Source organism: Pyxicephalus adspersus, chromosome 4 (genome assembly GCF_032062135.1).
Source record: "Pyxicephalus adspersus chromosome 4, UCB_Pads_2.0, whole genome shotgun sequence".
In the NCBI taxonomy this organism is placed as follows: domain Eukaryota; kingdom Metazoa; phylum Chordata; class Amphibia; order Anura; family Pyxicephalidae; genus Pyxicephalus; species Pyxicephalus adspersus.
The window spans coordinates 25,877,187-25,897,462 of NC_092861.1; the positions used below are offsets into that span (position 1 = coordinate 25,877,187).

Genomic DNA, 20,276 nt, shown 5'->3' on the forward strand with positions numbered 1-20,276 from the left:
GAATTTAATAAAATATGATTGTATGATTTATTGCACTTTTGTCTTACATTGGAAGTCTGGACAACAGTAATAAAAGTATAAAATAGACACTTCTTCATAAATGGTTGAATTTCTGTAGGATAGCAACAGATATGGCAGAAGAAACACGTATATCTACGTTTACACCAAGGCATGAGGTTTAATGCAAACTTTTTTTTTCTTCTAATACCAATTGAAATACCTTTGTAATGTGTTTTTGTAAGCATTAGAGTCATGTACACAATTGTAATTTTGTTTCGGGCATTTATTTTTATTTTATGTTTATCAGATTTTGTTTCGGGCATTTATTTCTATTTTATGTTTATCAGACAAAAATACAGGTCTGAAACATTGAAAATACAAATACATTAAATTACCATGAAACACTTTCCCTATTAAAACTTAATAGATATCAATAGATATAAATGGATAATTTTACACTTTGAACATAGGTCTATCGTCAGTCTTCCCGGTTCTATGTTTTAAAAATATTTACTGTACATTTGGGTGTCCAGATAATATCAGTTCTTTGTAATTAGCTAGGACATTCAGATGTAGGCTGGCGAGTTCACAGGAAACTAATATACTTTACTTGTTCATAATGTATTTTAATGATTATAAGGGGAAATTAGGGCTATGTAAATTATTAGTAAATTTAGGAGATACGGTTTGCTTCTATTTCATATGCCAAATCGTAATATGCTCTAATTAATTCAATAACTCATGAAGTTAAACCTTTAGGCGAAGTAGCAGTTTGGTAATTCTGCCAGCCAGAATCTGTTGCAAACCTGACATAACCTTTTCAACATTTAAACAGATTACTGGGTCCAAATTTTTAGAACAAGTTGGGGACAAATGCTACCCCAGTCTCCCTATTATTTTATGTTAGCCCCATTGTTGACCTTCAGATAAAGTTGTTATACCACATTTTTCAGAAGAAGATATCGACTTGTAGATGTTCATGTAGATCCATGGAATTCTCTATTAGGGTCTATGCAGAAATGGCTATGTACTGCACCTTGGCCCCCAAATTCATTAAAATGGGCTAAATTTTCAGGGTCAGGGCAGGAAAGCCATATGACAGGGGTCAGCAAACTCCGGTTTTAAGGCCATAGCCTAGCCAGTAGTCCGTTCTGGCCTAACGCCCCCTGGTTGATCCGGCCATATCCCGGCCAGCAGGGGTCAGCAACCTGTGGCTCCAGAGCCACATGCAACTCTTGAGCCTCCTTGTTATGCCTCCCTTCCCTATTTACCACGACCGGCGTTAACACTTCCGCCACCAGGGTAAGGAGACATTACCCCCCAATGCATAGGAAGGAGAGGGATTTCCTTTCATGGGCGTTCCCTCTCCTCCGTATGCATTGCGGAGGAGAGGGATTTCCCTTCAGGGGCGTTCCTAGTTGGGGGCAGAGCCATAAGCGAGAGAAAGAGTCCGGCCTAGTGTGCCTTCTTGACCTCTTTTAGTCTTCATAAACAGGCACATTATGTGTATCTGTAGCCTCATTGTCTACCACTTCTTTGTGATGTTCATTTTTTTTTTAGTACAATTTATACAAATTCTATGAATTTGTATAAATGTTATACCTGCTAAATTCAAAGTTTTAATTCAAGTTAAATACAATTGCGGAGATTTTGAATGTAGCAAAAATAGTGGTTTGCTATGTGTACTGTATTTCTCCACTATACACACCATTAGGGGATCTGTTTATAAAATCCAGAATCTGACACTCCTTCAAATATTCCACGTGTTTTAATGGCAGTAAATGATTCCTACCAGGGAATGTTTGAGGGAATGTCAGATTCTCCGTTTTATAAATGGAACCCTATGAGTTTGACTGTTTTTCAAACTAATGTTTTAACTAACAACCATGGATTCCTGTCAGCTTGTCCTGTTTGCATTCTCCCCTTCCTAGTAGACATCTATATCTCATGGCTGATAGTTTAGGAAGGAAAGAAGTGTAGCTATGCCACTGAGAGAGGATAATTATATGCATGAAGAAGGAATCAAAAGAGCTAAGGTGAAAAGCATAAAACAAAAAAACAAAAGTTTCCAGGTCCAGTCTTGGTTCTGACCTCTGCAGCCATTGTTCCCATACAACTGCAGCCATCTTGAATTTTTTTTTGTCCTGAAGATTTACAAAGTGCTTCTGTTACCTTTTAGCATATCTTTAATCTTTACCATGCTTAATTATCTTGTCAGACTACATACATCTTGGCATTTTTATTTCCATTCACAAATGTTGTAATGTGAGGGAACTTTATTAGCTTTTTAATAGAGTTCCACCATCTGTTTTCAGGCAACACCACACCTTCTGCTAATCTGCACTAAAAGTTAATAAAATATTCATCTCAATTACTTGTGGTATTAATTCTACCTAGCTGCTCTAGGGGACAGCGTCTGATTGCACCCCAGGACTTCGTATTTCTTTGGCACTCAAAAGTCTGAAAAGTTTTCCAGCTTTTATAAATTATGAATCCATGCTAAATTATTAAATTCCTAAGCATTAAATATGTACATTATATTGTTTAATTAATATTAAATATGTTTGTTTAATTAAATAAGATAAGTGATGCACAGGGAAGAAAGACAGTAACAAAATGTAGTATTGGCGGGTTTGGTGTAATGGTGTGTACGTGACATGTAATTTGCCGATCCCTCTTACATACTTTTTCATATTTTGTACAGCCTGTGTACATTTTGTTATTTTTCATAGTAATCAAGATTGGAGATCAGACGTGTTAGCTAGTTACATTTTTACAGGTATTGGGGTTAAAATAAATTTCTTGGTGTATAAAGATGGGAAAAATTGAACATTTATTTTTCCTCAAATATAGTGTTGCTGGGGCATAACCTGGGTAAAGCAGCATGAGCATGCATTTCTAAAGAGATCCTGCCACACCTTGGCCAGACATCCCTTCTAGGCTCTCAACTTTTAAGCTCCTATCACAAATAGGTGATGAAATGTGTGGGCAGTACACAAGTACATTGGTACATTGGGTACGCAGAATGTGCCAATAAAGCACATGGATGGCATTGATCCTCTGGATAGGACTGATGAAAGGCCAAAGGATGACCATCTTGGGGAGAGAAATATTTTGATTATTTGGAAGGATTGCTGCAGTAGGGACCCCCATAGATCATTGTTTCGGTAGCCCATATGGTGCCCACATATGTCCTTATTTCTTGGTCTCCATTCTACTACCACGAGCCGGCTGATGGTTTTGCTTTTGTTGCATCATTAGACTCCATCCTCTCTGAGATTTACTGACCATGGAGACTGACATCAAGTATTGCTCACTTAATAGAAGCTAGAGACCCCGGTTACAGGGCTAGAGGTCTTTTATGCGGCAGACCTTGATGAGATGCATGTATTGGTGTACCGGGACACCTGCTTGAGTGGTGTTCTCTCTCATTCAGATGCTGGGAAATATTTTGGCCTGATATATTGAGTTGAACAAATTTTTCTTCCAGTCGCAGAATGTGCCTTAGGGGACAGGAGAGATACGTGAACACATCTTCCTATCACCGTCACTCACCAGCTGCCCCAAGCAGACTGTTCCAGTGATAATGACTGTATACCAGGTAGTCATTGTCTTTCTTGGATCAGTCACATTCTAGCATATTTATGCCCATAGTTTTGTTGTTAATGTTCCTTCTTTTGCAAATCTTTTGGTTTCTTTGGTGCTGTAGGCTTTGAGGAGACATAGGGGAACATGTCACAATTGAAAAAAGTATGTAGATTTATATTCAGGAAAATATATATTTGTTAAAGTCACTCACTGAATTTTTTAGTCCTCGTGCAGAAATGCCACCACAATTCTGGGGAAATGCATTTTTCTACCTGGGAACTCCTGTCCCCACCCGCCCGTCAGCCTTATTGGTAGAAATACTATGTTCAGGCAGATTGCAAATAACTAGTTGCCAAGGTAAATAACAAAAATGTACCTTATTTTCAAGAAAATGTGTACACAAAAATAGGATTATAATGGGGAAATCATTTGCCTCTTGCAGTAAGAATAGATTTACATGAAAGACTTAGACTGTGTGTTTTTGTTTATTTCAGCTATAAAAATTAAAATGTATATACTGGTAAGAGGATATACAGTTTTTCACTTGCCCTTCTCTGATCATTATATCTTCTAGTGGGTAAAATATAATGGAAAATGCCCATATACCATGCATAGGAGTCTGCTAAGAGTTTAGACCCTTTTATCTTTTATGTTTACCTATATGTTTGGCTACACTGGGTACAAATCAATCTGACCTCCACTTGGTGGGCCAGTAGCTCGGACTTCCATTTATTGGAAGCAGCTCCACAAAATGCAATAATGTAGTAATAATCCTAGGGGAAATTGGGCAGAAAGGATCAATAAAAAAAGTTTGAAATTTTTAACAAGCTCCTAATCTTAAAATTAGCAACATATTTATTTTTTAAAAAAATTTAAAACCCCATTTATTCTGGACATTGCTATTGGGATTGTTGGCTGTAGCTAAAAAAAAGAATATAGCAGGGCTTTTTATGAGCCTATAGTAAACATTTGCTTGTTTCATGCAGTACATACCTACTTATACCTTTCTCCATACTGCCCTGTGTAAGCTATGAGATGCTCTAAAAACCCCATAAAACAAAAAAAAAGTGTAAATGAAAACAAATCACCCAAGCCTGGGCTTTACAAAGATTGCCTAAGAATGAGGTTGAGTTTAGGCTGTTCACTTAACAAAATGAAAAATCACTCTCCAAAGAAGAATTTCCCTATTTTTGCTTAGTGAATGTGGTATAAACTCAGTTTGCGTGGAATACCCAATCATGTTCAAAGAAATGTTAAAAAAAACAATTTGCACATATTGTCTACTCAAGGCCGCCTCTGGGAGATTTGTCTCTTTCCTGTGTCAATGAACAATATGAGTCATTTGAAAGCCCATCTCCAACCAGTTTTTCTTGACAAACAGTGGCTGAAACTAAAAAAACATTTTGGCTGGAGCTGGGCTTTAATTGGATGTTAGCCACCCCGACAATATTACCGGAAATGACATTTACATTTGATGACTGTACTCATCATAATGGCTTTCATTATGCGTAATAACACAGAGGATGTGTAATAATTAGATAGGCAATTTTGCTTCATTCAGGCCTTGTAATGTACATCTTAAATTGTTGGCAAGAGGTAAAGGAAACTGATGTGCGATTAGAGATTAACGAGAGCCAACTAAGCTATGGCCTGGGGAACTATCCACAATGAGATCTCACAATGTGCTCTTTAGTCATTCATAGCAATCAATGAATTTAACAACATTATCAAGATTGTACATATGCTTACGCATAAGTGGAATTTTTATTACATATTAGTCATTGTTTTACGTATACAATTTAAGGATGCTGGGGCTAAACTGGTAATTCCAAACCTGCTCCCCGAATACTGTTTTACTTTTTTGGACAGCTTTGTACTTATAGTTTTATAATTTTACTTTTTTTTTGTTTGTTTTAATTTTTTTTTATAAGCTCAGCATCCAAATCAATAGAAAAATACAGCATTTTCATATAAATAGAAAAACAATTCGACTTATCACAACATACAAATGATATATACACATCTGTAAGATAATGATTGGACACTGAAAAACCTTTTTTTATATATTACCAATACAAGAAAAGAAAGAACAATCCCACATGTAACATATAAGGGTCATCAAAACCAAAACAGAAGGGACAGGGCAGGGGGAGAGGATAGGGGATAGCATGAAATACTGATCTTGTAATACCAATCTGGTCAAATATCATAGCTACATGTATTAACCTCTGTGACCACAAACATTAAATCCTGTTACATATCGATAATTTTACTTTTAAATAAACAGATGTGACATAAGCAGAAATGTGACAATATATTATTTAGGCTGATGCTATTCCTGGGATCTTCTGGATGACTAACATATATTTCTTAATATGAAACATCTTGGTATTTATTCTGCTTGATTCCCTTGTAAAAAACCCTACAATACAATGCCAAGCCATTTTGCCATAACAGACATCCTTTTGAAATCCACATTTAATAAAAATATACAGTAGGCCAATATCCGCTGGATCTATATCTTTTTTGCAATCATTCCATGTTAGTCATAAAGAATTTCTTTAAAAATGGTTTTCCTAGGACTAGGAACAATCTTATCAGACAATGTTATAAACTCTGTGCCATACCCATCTGGTCCAGGAACCTTCAACTCTGTCATTAGTTTTATCCAACACTTCATTTTTTGTTGTTGGAACATTTTTATTTTAGTTTTTATTCACATTGGGTCCAATATTGCAGTCTGATAGACCCATTAGTGGAGTGGGTGGAGGTGTCTTGTTGATGCTAATAATGGGGCAATTTTATTTCTAAAGAAGAAGAGAGTCATGTTTGGCCATATTAACCAGTTAGATCATAGCTGCACTTGTGTAGTTTGCAGTGAATTAACAGCTGTAATCTATAGCCTGCATATAAACCTCTATTTTAGTGAATTTGAAGTTTAAGCTGCAATCTTCAACAAAAGTGGTAAAAGAATGGGTGGCAAGCCTATAATTACTCTACATTGGATGGACTATACTGTCAAAAGTGGACCTTTCACTTAGACATGATGGAACATATTGTAAAGAATGTGAATTGCCTGGATGTAAAGCTGATCTTTTGATCACTTGCAGAATAAAGCTGATCTTTTTCAGTAGTTTCAATAACGCAATGAAGCAAGCATGCAGATAACTGTGTGACAATTAGCTGAACACCACAGCTGTATACTCGTTCTGGGTCAGAGGTTTGTTAACTAGAAAAGGTTGAGGATCAGAGCACTAACTAGGCAAGCTGTATTTTTTAGAAACTGGTCAGAAATGGTAATTGACATAATTTCATCATCAAAACTTAATTCTGTTACATAACAATTTTTACAAGCAATACTAAGCAAAACTAATTCACTGCATTTAATATTTATTTTATTTGATTAGCAAAATAAAACAAAATGTTAGGCTTTATAAATATGATGTGTCTGATCCTATTTTTGAAAATTAAAAAGTAAAATAAAGTAGCTGTCCAGTGCTGAACCTCTGCTCTTAGAGTGGCAGAATTGGAAGAAATTAATAATCTTTAAACATAGACTTTAAGGTAGAACAAAAAGTTTTCACCAAAGTTGATTTATAACTCTGGATGTAAGTTTAGTAAAGTCAATATTGGATGAATTACACTGTTCAGACACACTGGGAAGTGTCAGAGCAATTGTGCCTGGAGATCATGAAGAGCTTGGAAAGCTGTGAAATGTCTTCAACTCCAAGAACTAGTCTAGTTGAATGTGACTACTACTATTAGATATACAATAACCCAGATAAATAAGAACCTTCACAGACATGTGTTAAGTCTGACCTTAAAACGTAAAAGGAGAAAAACATCATTTTGTTTGCTTGTGAATGGATGAATAAAGTGAACACAACTTTACTTTACATTTAGCATACAAATTTGGCGATTCCTTTAGCAAATCAACCCTCAAGTCATTGCATCTGGTTTCATTAATAATGTGCTGTAAATGATGGGAATATTGTAAATAAAAAATTTTGATAACCCCAGTAACAGTTTAATCTGTGTGAGATCTGGCTCAGCTCAACAGAGGTATTCGTTTTATGTTTACAAGTAATGATTACCTGTACAGAGTTATCATGGCCAATGTACATACAAAATCAAATTTTAGACATGAATGATTTGTTTTTCTTTGTTATCTTACCCTGCTGTTATCTCAGTTGAGAAAGAGCTAATGTCTACAGTGATAACATTGTAGTAAAATGTTTGATCAGCATAGCTTAAGTCATATGGTTGTTCCTGTTCAGATCCTTACAAGACTTTTTGGCTCACCCAGGCTGTTTTAGGTCAGGTCTACTGGTTAGGTTAGACATAGACAATGGATAATGTGACCGGTGAAGTCTGACCAACACCAGCTGCTTCACCAAAGGGACAGAAAGCAACACATGTTAGGCTACCACACAGTTCTCAGTGGGAAGAGTGGATCCTATTCTATCCAGTTCAATCACGTGGATTTGGAAAATACAAAACCATTTGGTTACTGGAAGCTCCCAAAAATGTCTTCTATAGGTATTTAGGTTTTGTTAAGGGGATAAAGGGCCGTTTCTAAGTGGAAGTCCAAAGCTGTTCGTAGACTTAATGGAGCATGCATGATCCAACTTTCCTTGGTGTATAAAACTCTGGCAATTTGCATGCTTGGCACTGTTAAGCATACCAATTTAAATAAGTTTAGAGAGGATGGCAAAACAGTGAAGATTGCAGGATATCCAAGCTGGCAACAAATGTTGGTGTTGATGTCCTGTTTTAGAAATGAGATCAGTTGGATCAACCTGGATATGCAAGTGCCAAGTGCTTTTGGATAATTTAAAGTTTTTGGAGCAAATGCTGAACATGTAATTCTGTAATTACTGAAGACTGAAAATATTGAGAACCTATAACCAAATTGAGTGCTCTCAATTATCATAGCTGATGCGCAGCAAGTGACTCAGAAAGGGAGTTTCGCTATTTGCTAGTATAACATATTGCATGTTTATCCTTTAATTGCTGGTATAGTGCCATTGTGTTTTTGGTAATATCCAAAATGAGTAAGGGAGTAATTGAGGCAAGACCTTTCCTTAAAGTTAGTTTCCTACTTTTTCTTTTTTTTATTTTTTTTGTTCTATAAGAGGATGTTACAATATAAAAGCTCAAGAGATGTTTGCATGCTTCCTTTCAGCACTGGCAACAGGACTCAAAATGACAACCATGTTCCCTGGGGGTATTGGACTCTCTCTATGGGGAAATTGTTATTCTAATTATAAAATATGAAAGTATCCTTTGCTTGTTTCTAGGGGCTTCCATATTACTAAGCAACTGGAAAGGCTCAGGTAGAGGCCATCAAGCCTGCTCCACCATAAAACGATAGTTTCAATGTCAGTTTACATGTGCCCTGCTACATTTTTATGTTGAATAGAGTTTTGGATGCATTTGAGGTGATCCAACAACATAAATGTAATAGATGCAGGTTACCAGTCTGCCCTAACATGACAATGCTCAGTCTTGCGGAGGAAAAGATCCGTTCTGCAGTTTACAGAAGTAAGCTATACAAACATTAAAAAAAGGCTTAAGATTGCACTGTACAGGTTTGTAACAAAAGTCACCCTAAAGACACAAACATGGCCTGCGCTACATGTAGCTCTAGATTGGGGCAGTAGTGTGGTTCAGTTACTAAAGCTACGTACACACTTCCAATAATTATCGTTGGTAAACGAACGACGAACGATCCTGCACGATATCGGCGAACGATCGTATAGCACCGATCCTGTACATGCAGATAACGACACGATCGTTCGCAGATATTGTACACACAATAGATGCGATCGTTTGAGCGATACAGGAAGTGACGTGCACGACAGGAAGTGAACGAACGTTCGTTCATCACGCATGCTCAGACCATGGACGATCAATGAACGACCGTACACACGATAGATGGTAAACGATCATCGTCCAATCCGATCGGCCGGTCCGGTCGTTCATTTCCAGCAACTATTCTCGTTCGTCGGCGTCGTTGGTTACTTTTTTTACGAACGATTTTTGACCAATCGTCGTTCGTTCGTCGTTCATTTCCAACGATAAAAATTGGAAGTGTGTGCGCAGCTTAAGGCTATGTACATGTTAGATTTTTGTTGTTGGTAAGGATTTTTACCAAATGACAAAAGACTGAAAGATGAATGAACAAGTGCTGTATATACATTGCCCTTCTGCTCGATCGAGAGGGGAGAACCAACGATCAGCACCCCGCTTTACTTTCATTGCAGTCCTTCGCTGTTCGCGGGATCACCAGGACGGATCCATGAACGCCATCGGACGGCCGCTGTACACATGCCAAATTCTCGTCCGATACTAGCCCTGAAGTAATAATCAGACAAGACTCATCTGATGTGTGTACAAAGCCTTACTCTTATATAACATACAGCACTGGGGTCTCAAATTTATTTGTTCTTTCTGTTTATTCTGTGTGTTTTTTTTACTTGACATTGCGGTTTTAGACCCCATCCTAAAAAACATACTAGTAGGTAATTGGCTTCCCCCAAAAATTGCTGTGGGCTATGTTAGGGACATGAGATTGTAAGTTTGACACAATTGAAGACATTTGACACAATTAAAATATACTAAAAACAACTATAAACTCTGTAATGTGCTGTGTAATAGTATACAGTATATGTCAGTTCAACACCGATACAAATATATTATATTAATAATTACGAACCCCATTAAAAAATAAAACGTTTTTCCTCATTAGTCCTTTACCCTCAATCAGCTGTTTAGTCTTCTCAACAAGTAGCCCTACCACCTCCACCCATCTTTTTCTCATTTGTGAGATGACCCTGCCATCATGCTTCACTTTTGATGAGACCTGCAAGACAGTGGGACCATGAGAGGATGGCCAAACCCCCAAGATTGAGCCAAGTGTTAGAGGTAGCCTAGGACCTCTTCTACTTTAGGTGACCCTAGCAGCCTGTGAGTCTATAGCATAAAGTCTACTTTGCAAGTGACCCTGGCTTCGTCAACTTCTCCACAATGGTAAGGGACCCAGAAAAAACCTTGGCAAGCAAAGAAAATATAAGACTATAAAAAAAGTGAGACCTAGGTGAAATTTAAACCCAGACTTTAGCTTGCTATAGCATTACTTCTAATACAGTCACCATGTTGCATACAGGTAGTCCCCAGGTTAAGGACATCTGACATACAGACAACTCCTAGATACATTTGTGTGCAAGACAAGGGCTTGATAGGGACGAAGGGGGCTGTTTGCATGACTTGCAGAAAAAATCTTTTGATAAACACAGCTGGGACTGAGCTCTTTTGCAACATCTTGTAACTTTTTTAATGACCAAGACAAACTTTGCAGTTTGTTTTTGCATATCAAAGCACAGCTTGCTACAAAAGTTTGTGAAAGTCGACATAACGTTTTTTTTTTTTTTGCTTTGTTTGTGATTATTTCACTAAGGATTTTATACAGTAACGGACACCGCACTGCCTAATAATATGTTGAGACAAACATCTGTCCTAATTACATTTAATAAATAATGTACCTGTTCTGACTTACATACAAATTCAACGTAAGAACAAACCTACAGTCCCTATCTCTTATGTAACCCAGGGACTACCTGTAGTATGATTATAAAAAATGCAAGTTTGATAGGACTGTGTAGCAAATTACCCACAATGTGAGAATTTAAAATCCTATATTTAATAAAACTCTTGGGAATTTTTTTTCTGCATTGAGCAGAAAGCTCAGACAACATTTACCTCTATTAATGTAATGTGAAAGCACAGATCAGTGCATTGACCACAGCTGAAGAATGCTTACTCAGCCTTTATCTTTTGCTCTCCAAGTTGCAGATGTAGTTGTCACTAAACCCCCACTAACGTTCCACATTCTCCAGGCTTCGCTATTGATTGGTTTGACGTTTTGGCTTGCAGGGAAAGTTTATTTTTGGATTATATGTTGGCTCATATCAACTTTTCCAGCTTTACTCATTGACATGCCCTGGAATTTCTCAGTGACTTTAGCAAGTTCTCAGTCATAGTGTAGGAGCAAAATATAACTCCAACTTACAGTAAATAGTACTTTTTATAACCACGGTCATAAGGTTTGAATGTGCTAGACAGACGTGAAACGCATATACTGAAAATGTAAATGTATTACATATTCTCAGGCCGGTTTATTTACAGAGTGGGCTGGTAAAAAGAGGAATGTTTTTAATTTAACATTTTTTTTTCTGATGGCCATCATCAATATATCTTAGAGGTGATAGAAGTGTAGATTTTTTTCAAAACTGGCTTGACAATTTGAGAAAATTTGGAAGTAAACTGGAAGTTTTTAATTCTAGAGCAACTAACTGCTGCCTGGTGTGTGACTTTGATTGCAGTAACTGTTGCAGCCTACCCTGTGCAATGGCTTTATCAAGGTATTATTGCGTGCAGCAAGGAGGACATATTATGAAAAGATTGAGTGCGCTGAGCTATGGAAACATCTACTGGCATAAATCTATGGTCATAATGGTAATCCTAAACCAAAGCCTGGGAATGTGTTTATATTTTTCCTATAAAACTCATACACAATGAACTGTTTGTTTGATGTTCAGGGCCACGGTGGTGGTTGTGTTTAAAATCAAAATTAGCTTTGCAGCTCAAGCACCTAGAATTCCTTTACTGCTTGATCATGGAGCTGCTGCTGGTTTGTGTTTCAAAGGATTGATAAATGTAGTCATAACAGATGTCACATAGTTCTAATGAACCCTTTATGCGGTGTTGTCTTTTAACTCCAAATAACGCAAATAATACCTTGCTAACATTCAGTATTTTCATAAAAGAAATAGAGCACTTTGGTGACTTACATTGCAAATAATAATTGCAACATACACAATGTTATGGATGATCATAAAAAGTCAGGCATCCCAGGAGGCTCTTGGGTGTTCCTTCTGAACCTTTTTGTGCAAAAAAAAAAATTTGTACCTGTTCTGACTTACATACAATTCAACTTAAGAACAAACCTGTAGTCCCTATCTGGTATGTAACCCAGGGACTACCTGTAGTATGATTATAAAAAATGCAATTTTGACAGGACTGTGTAGCAAATTATCCACAATATGAGAATTTAAAACCCTATATTTATTAAGACACTAGTGATTTTGTTTTCTGCATTCAGCAGAAAGTTTAGACAACATTTACCTATATTGATGTAATGTGAAAACACAGATCAGTGCATTGACCACAGCTGAAGAATGCTTACTCAGCCTTTATCTTTTGCCTAGGCAGTCGAGAATGAATGGGAGTGCAAAGCCTCCCGGGATACCTACATCACGCATCCCGGTAGGCTCTTGGGTGCTCCTTTTGCACATGTCCGAGCATCTCGAGCATGTGCAGAAGGAGCCTTTTCATGCAAAAATAAAAATTGCTGATCTCACACATGCCCTGTGAGATCAGCAAATTTTTTTTTTCATCCTACATCACCTGATTTCGCATCTGGGTCGGGTGACGTAGAATGAAAAACCTAGAAGAGGAGAAGATGGCGGCGCCCAGCCGAATGACAGAACAAAGGAGGACCTGATGCACGACACCCCCAGATGGATCATAGTGCCCTGCGATATTAAAGGTAAGTGTATTTTTTTTTTTTGCGGGTATTCAGTTTAGCTCCTCTTTAATAATCTACAAAGAACCTTACTTCTGTACCCCAACCATATACTTACAGGATAACTGTGCCTGTGTACTAAATTAAAGCATCAAGCAAACAATATAGTTTTTCATGTCATCATGTTATTAGTAAAATACACAAATAATCTTTTTGTTGGTGCCATTCTTTGCTCCACCACATATTCCCACATCCCACTGCAAACCTTGCATGCAACTAGCAAAAAAGTCTGCCTAATAGTAAAAAGATCACAATCAGTCCCGAGTCATCAGTACATGTTGTATGGAAATTGGACTTTTTCTAATTGGTTGTTCAGAATTAAAACCAATGAGAATAATTCTGATTTTTTTTTTCAATCCCAGGAACTCCCAGGCTGCAGCTTTTTGCCAAGAATGCATGGCTGTTTACAATCAGTTTTCAAATAGGAATTTTTATCTGAATTGTTATATTTGATTATGACAGCTTCACAGAGTAATTAAGCCCTAGTACAACACTAAATGTATAGAGTAATGTTTTATTACACTACAAACTTTTCCTTATGCCTGAATATTATCCACTCACCACTATCTTTGGCTTGAGATAGAGTAGTTAGAAGTTGGCTTTATCAGTCATTGGCCCTGGGGATGTATTTTGGCATTGTGATTCAGGCATGATTTAGCCCAACCTACTGGAAACTGCTACAAAGAAGGCAAAGGGCATCTCACATTCCCCAAAAGTGGCTTACCATACCACTGGGTGCTGTTCTAGCTTTATTAAAGATCCACCATTAAAAAGAGAAAAACAAGTTGAACACCAGACTATCCCAACATCAATAAAAAATGTAATGCTCCCCACCCAAGGAACTCCAAGTAACATGTTTCATCCACAGATAGGCATAATCTACTATTAGGTTAATCTGTGAGTTAAATGTTAATTATCAGTAAGGACCATATGTGGGTAAAACATTTTGCAAGAGGAGTTCCCTGAGTATGGCTTTCTGCTCCACTTTCTGGTACATTAAATTCAATAGTACAACTTGTTTCTTTCTCTGATTTTGGAACCTATAAGCATTTTTTTAGGAACATTATAGGCATTTAGGTCTAATTATTGAATTTATTCTAGTTTTAAAATTGGGAGTGCTAGACTGACTCTAACAGGGATTAAGCACTGGAAAAACTCTACACCCTACTAGGACCATACCTACTACCTACATTTTTGTAAAGTAGGATCTTTCATATTTTCTCGATCATGTTCTAGTGATCACTTTACCGTTTAAGTTGTCTGTGAATCAGCACACTGTCATCAACAAGAGCCACCTTTTGCCTTTGTAAGTTCAACCTTCTGAGTACATGACAGCATTTCCGTCAGTTCACATCAGCACTGCACAGTGAGACTGGAATGTACACAGAGACAAAGCACCTGGCATCATTTACACAGCTTATCTAATACACTGCCTTCCTTGTTGTACCTGGAGATGAAGGATAAGGCCATGCTGGGATTTATTTGAAGCTCTAAAAAAATATAAAAAAGCATCTCAATGTACTGGATAAAAAAAGTATAAAAAAGAACATTTCACCTTGAGATCACAATGTGTATTGAAGACTTTATTATACTGACATCTAATACCCTTTCTTATTTCTGCAATATATTAGGAGCATTCTTGTAGAATGTACTTAGGAGTATATTTACCAAACTAAATATTTACATTACAAAGTGACATAAAAATGTTCTCTTTGTTAGAGCACAATATTGTTTTTAGTATTCTATTAAACAAATCTTAGTGTGCAAGCATCAATTAGTATTACTTGTGGATGTGAAATCAGTGGCAAATCAGTGTGTACAAATGTACCTTTTGCTGCAACGATGGGGATCAGGTATGTAACTAACACCAGGGATCTGGCCATGTGATAACAGTGGAATCTTGTGTAGTTGTCATTCATACTAAGCCAGCCAGTTAGAAGCTCTGCTTGATAATTTAGATGGTCCGACATCATCAATAGCCCTTGTAGTGGTAAAGACCAGACATTGGTACAAAACCCAATGCACAGATGTCTGCCATTGACAACAGGTAAGTATTTGTGCACTTTCCTACAAACTAAATAGGCCAGCACGTAGCCTCAAGACACCCAGAGAGTTAGTGACTGGGACATGATATGATTCAGAACAGCGGTCGCCAACCCTTCAGACCTCACGGACCGCTAAATTCATAATTATAAATCCCGTGGACCATTAATATATTTTTTTTTTATTTGTAAAATAATGATCTTCCTAATAGTGCCTGACGAGGACTTTGGAGGCTCTGATTCATTGATCAGCTCACAGTTAAGTGAAGTATTACTATTGTTACTATTATCATTAGTTGTATTATCTTTGGTATTACTAAACTAATGCAAAGTTGCTTTTTCTCACTCATCCTGGGTTTATTTCATTCGAATCCAAGACTAAACAAGAAATGACAGTTATCAAAGTCAAACTATTTGATGCCATTTAATATAACAGTTAAAGAAAATACACAGTTAGGGCCATACTTACCTAAAAGAGCATCTGAGAAATAAACAAATAAAATAAAACAATTGGATAGATAGATTTCAGACACCATAGATTTGCTTTAAACATTGTAAGGATGAAAATATTAACCACAATTTGTCTTTTTCTTTACAGATAAGAAAGAAAACTAAACACCCCGAGAACTCAAAGAGTGCCTTGGAAACTAACAGGGAACACTTCTGTCATATTACATTGTGAACAAATAAATTTATTTTTGCATATTGACAAAATGATGTACTTCCATGTTTCTTCAAACATGACATTTTTATGTCCATTTTACAGCTGTTGTGTACAAGTACTGTAACTGCCATAAGTACTGCTATGACTGCTTTGGTGACCATAAAGCAGCATGTTCTGGAATAAGCTAATGTATGAGAATTGTAGTCGCACCAATGAGCATAACGAGGACAGATTGTCCTTTTTAACATTGTAACACATGGTTGTACAATCCACAGTAGCAGAACAGTTTTTATAATTGTGTTTTACTTGTACAGGTTATGAAGTATCCATTGTGCCTCCTGCAACATTTTTAGTTTTGCTTGTTGTCACATTGTGCATACAAGTAATGCAGCAATGCTTTTTAACTGTATACTAAAACAAAGTCAGTTAGAAGAATCTGTGGAGGCAGTATGTACCAAAGTATTGTAATAGGTTCTTATAAAACGTGTAGAAAGCAAAAAGGCCTGTTCACATAAGTCAGCATAGTCCTGAATTTACAGGGCAACTTGAGATTTTTTTTATACATATTACCAGATGATAATTTTACAGCACTGCGGTCAATTTCCCATTCAAATAAAACTTAAAGTGAGGCTTCAAAAAGCATTCAAAATGTGTCCAAAATACCAATTAGCACATGCTTTATAAATTATGTAAAAGAGGAAAGTGTAGGAAAGCATTTTTTTATGTGACATGCAGGCAGGTAAATCGAGAGTCACCCAGTGTTCTCCCCAGCCCTTTAGCTGGACGCACCACCCAGCAATTATAGTAACCCGCTGGCTGTTTTTGGTAATTACTGAAAAGTTGGGTCACAACACAGGGGCCACCACCTACAGCTTCTTCCCACCCAGCTTAGAAGAAGTTCTAGGGAGAATACTGGTCACCCATAATTAAAATTCCCAATAGGAAATTTTAAAAGGAGATGATGAGAATTATCTTTACCCATTGCTTCAATACCTTATGTTATGATACAGAACATGTGCATGTGAATTGTCTGGGATAGTCATGCACATACTATTAAAAAAAACAAGGATGTCAATTTTGCACCTACTAAAAAAAGTCAGCTGTGGCAAATCCCATATGATGGCATATTTCTGCAGTAACACTGACAGTGCCAAATACTCATAAAACCTTGTATTGTAGCAAAACCCTGGAAAACAAGGAATTATAATTGTTGGAATGCAGTTTGCAAGGCACTGGAAAGTAGGATGAAAGATCAGCTAATAAATACAAGAGGACAGCAGGAGTAGGAAATTCCTTTAAGCAACTGTGTGCTGGAATTCTAAGAAACAAGCAGTGGCTGCACGTACCTTTAGATGTTCTATAGTGTACTTGGACAATATTATTAGAAAGGTTTGGCACTTAATAGTAGTGTGAATTGTCAGCTCTTTTGCTTCAGCATGTCCCTATTGGTACATCACTGTAATGGGAAGTGTTAATGGCGAGGATATGGACAGAGGGAAGAGTCAGAAATCAACACGCACAGGGCCTGATTTACTAAAGCTCTTCAAGGCAGGGGAGGATACACTTCCATCAGTGAAGCTGGGTGATCCAAGATTCAAAACATTTGTTAGCAAAAAGCAAATGACTTTGAAGAAATCCATTCCATGATTGCAGAATCCCCCAGCTTTACTGATGAAAGTGTATCATCTCCAGCTTTGGAGAACTTTAATAAATCAGACCCTTAGTGTCAAACTTTGCAGACTGAAGCAGGTTGGAATGTAGAGTTCCTAGATTACAGATATGATCTGTGCTGAAGCATCCCTTAAATAGAAATCAAACATATCTGATTTTGCCCTTGTGAAGCATGTAAAGTGAATAATGCTCTGTTCAGCAAACTGCCTCCAATAGGTAAAAATAAGTTACACTTCCAAATTTGTTGTGTTATACTGCCAAACAATCTGATTTGTGACCTTCCTATAGAACAACCGAGGTGTATATTGCGTACCTACGTATTGTGTAACATTTCTGTTAATATCGGTGTATCCAAACCCCTTCATAGATCCTGCTTTGCAACACTAATACAAAATGTATTTAACGCTTATGCAAATAAAATTTGTCTGAATATATATTTCCAAAGTTCCATATTCCTGACCACAAAGCATTGGGCTTATTCAATAGAGTATTCAATAGAGAGAAAAACAATTATGCAGCCAATCAGAAATCATCTGACCTCTGTATACACTGGCTTCTCTTTTTTATACTTTGCTTTATTGAATAAGCCTAATTTCTTTTTTTATTGCATGACAAATGCCTTGCTCATTGTCTGTGTGAGACAATGTATTATATTTATATGCAGAGACCATGATGTATTAGTACTGCATAAAATAACGTGGAGACATGTGTGAGCCAAAAAATTTTGGGAAGGGGGGAATCTAACTTGTACATATACTGGCTGATATTATTAGCCTGTAAATTACATGTATAAAACATTCCAATTAACATATGTGCAATATGTAAATAGATGTAAATATAAACACATATAATAAAGTGTTTGCTATATACACAGAAGTGTGTTGTAGTTTATCTTCAAAATGATATACAAAACACCACACAAATAATACATGTTGGGAACCCATAAGTGCTTTCCTGTATTCTTTTTCTACTATTCTTTTATCTTTTGTGTTTAAGAAGTCTAACCAGCCCTACCTAGCAGAAGTTACACACGCAGGTCAGATAGTCATGACCGGAATCAATGGTTGTGCTTGTAAAGGGGATGGGGGGAAATTTAACATGTGAAAAGTGGTCCTCATGGTGGATTTATGAATATTCATTTAGGAAAGAACACTGTTCACTCCCATAAAGGAGATCACAGAGGGGTGCTTCTAACTCATCCCGCTTCCTGTTACTGCCTTCATTTGTTCACCTGTCATTGAAAACATTTACAAAAGATCGTCTTCAGCGGCAATCATCTGATGCCCATCTGTATGGTGCTTTACTTGCCCTAACTTTAGATATCCGCATTCATATAATTTCATCATTAGGATTATTTTTTTTTTAAGCACAACGACCAGAAATTAGGAGCAGAGTGTATTTACACCAAGATTGAGGTGGTATTTCTGTTCTTTCAGGATTGTTTGAGGGATAAAACATCTTGACGTGAAATATTTTGCTCCAACATTTTACATAAAGTAAAAAAAAAAAAAATGTATTTGCCATATAAATACAGAAGATTGTTCATCTGCTAATTGCATTTTGGCATAAGACTGTTCTGTGCTCTCTGCTGCCCTCTATCTGCTGTTGAATATACATGTACACTGGGCAGAAGCAAACTTTCTTCTTGCTACAACTTTTCACAGAACACAGACAGGAGAAACATCTTCTTGCCATACCATACCACTTGGCCATAGCTGTCAGCATTCTAAGCCCATGCTTCTAATAATAAACAGTATAAGAGGGGGGGAGATTGTGCTTAAACACAATTTCATGCAATTACATTATTTGCAAGTTTTTTTTTTTACACTTTTGTGTTTTGTTTAAATGGTACACTACACCAAAATACTTACCTCAATTTTGGATGGACACTGGTGGACAATTGATGAATTATCTTTTTATGTTTTGTAAGCCAACAAATTTTGAGAACGTACATTGGAGTCTTTTAAGGTATCCTGTATGTCTCACTCCAAGCACAAACCCCACAAAAACGTTTATTTCTTATTTTAGTTTAGAAGAAGGGAACACACAAATCTTTCCACGAGCCAACGGTTGGTTCTCAGTTCACATACAACTGTTCCAGGCTTGGTAAATATCAGTGTAATAAATATATGTGAATTGTATGGAAACACTGACTGCCATGGTGCAGGGCTTGAGACCTAAAACAACATCAAACGTTATGGTAAAGTGGTGTAAAGAGAAATCAAAAAATCCCCACCACCCTAAATCCATGCAAATTCTCCAACTATCCTAAAATGATAAACTCCTTATTTGTTAGGTATATGATCCATTGCCTAGTGATCCTACAAAACAAAAATCTTGTTATAGGGCGTTAGCATTAATCCCCTTGCTCTAGTCGTGTGTCAGCCCATCAAATGGGTGTCAAATGGAGAATAAAAGTTTCTATGTTAGCACACATCATGTAGGCTCCCGTCCTAAGAATTGCAATGCAGCCATTATTGGAGTGCATATAGTGAGGAAGTGGCTACAGGTTTGCAGGACTGTTTATATAACAACGTGTTTCAGAAAACATATTCAGGTAGCCTATACAAAAGAATGAAAATGCATTGAAATTATATTTAGATATTAAATCTGTAGGAGACTAGATTAAGATTTACAGTATTGCAGAAACACACAACCTGCAGGC

General features: G+C 36.9%; 1 protein-coding gene across 1 annotated transcript in view; it reads left to right on the forward strand.

The window, feature by feature from the left end:
• ALKAL2 (ALK and LTK ligand 2) overlaps positions 1-18,672 on the forward strand; it is a 48,408-nt gene extending 29,736 nt beyond the window's left edge. Inside the window, exon 6 of the mRNA XM_072407589.1 lies at positions 15,875-18,672. The gene's annotated coding sequence lies outside the window, so the exon portion shown is untranslated. The remainder of the gene's footprint in view (positions 1-15,874) is intronic.
• The last annotated feature ends 1,604 nt before the right edge of the window (positions 18,673-20,276 follow it).